This window comes from Lynx rufus, unplaced genomic scaffold (assembly GCF_022079265.1).
Source record: "Lynx rufus isolate CCGP_SWC_20201006 ecotype Redwood Valley unplaced genomic scaffold, mLynRuf1.p SCAF_4, whole genome shotgun sequence".
Lineage (NCBI taxonomy): Eukaryota > Metazoa > Chordata > Mammalia > Carnivora > Felidae > Lynx > Lynx rufus.
The window spans coordinates 89,343,940-89,344,580 of record NW_025814856.1 but is presented as its reverse complement, the minus strand read 5'-3'; the positions used below and the strand labels follow the sequence as shown (position 1 = coordinate 89,344,580).

Genomic DNA, 641 nt, shown 5'->3' with positions numbered 1-641 from the left:
TTACTGCTGACATTTATAACGATGAAATAGAGGAGTAAATTTGAGGCTGAATCCTGGATGATTGTTGAAACAAGTCATATCAATCCATGTCTGCATAAAATAAAGTAAATATCCATTCTTCTCATTAAAATGAATAAAATTTGCTTAATAATTATCAAATCTTGATTATATTGATTAATTGTGTATTAGTAATAATTCTATAAAACTGAAAATAAATAGTGCGTGCTTCAGCAGCACATATACTAAAATTAAAATGATAGAGAAGATTATCATGGACTCTGCAAGGAAGACTTCCAAATTCATGAAGTGTGCCATAAACAAAAAAACAAAAAAACCCTAAAAATAAAAAATAAATACAAAAATTTTTAATTCAGAATTTACAATAAAATTTTTAAAATTGTTGTTGAATACGGTTCTATTCTTCTATTTCCTTTGCATGTCTGGAATAAAGGAATAAGCTAAAAGAGAAATCATTTGAATGATACATATGTCTTTAAAATATCTATCGGTGATATGATTTGGGTGAGATAGTTTAGACCTTTGCTTTAATAATGATAGTAAGTTTTTAAAAGTAGAAGTGTATGAAAGTACAAAGTTAAGAATAATTTTGAAAAGAAAATACCTACAATCCTAGCAAACTT

At 26.1% G+C, this 641-nt stretch overlaps 1 pseudogene; it reads left to right on the top strand.

Moving 5' to 3' along the window:
• The first annotated feature begins 222 nt into the window (after positions 1-222).
• On the top strand, positions 223-321 carry LOC124525227 (uncharacterized; annotated as a pseudogene).
• Positions 322-641: the final 320 nt, after the last annotated feature.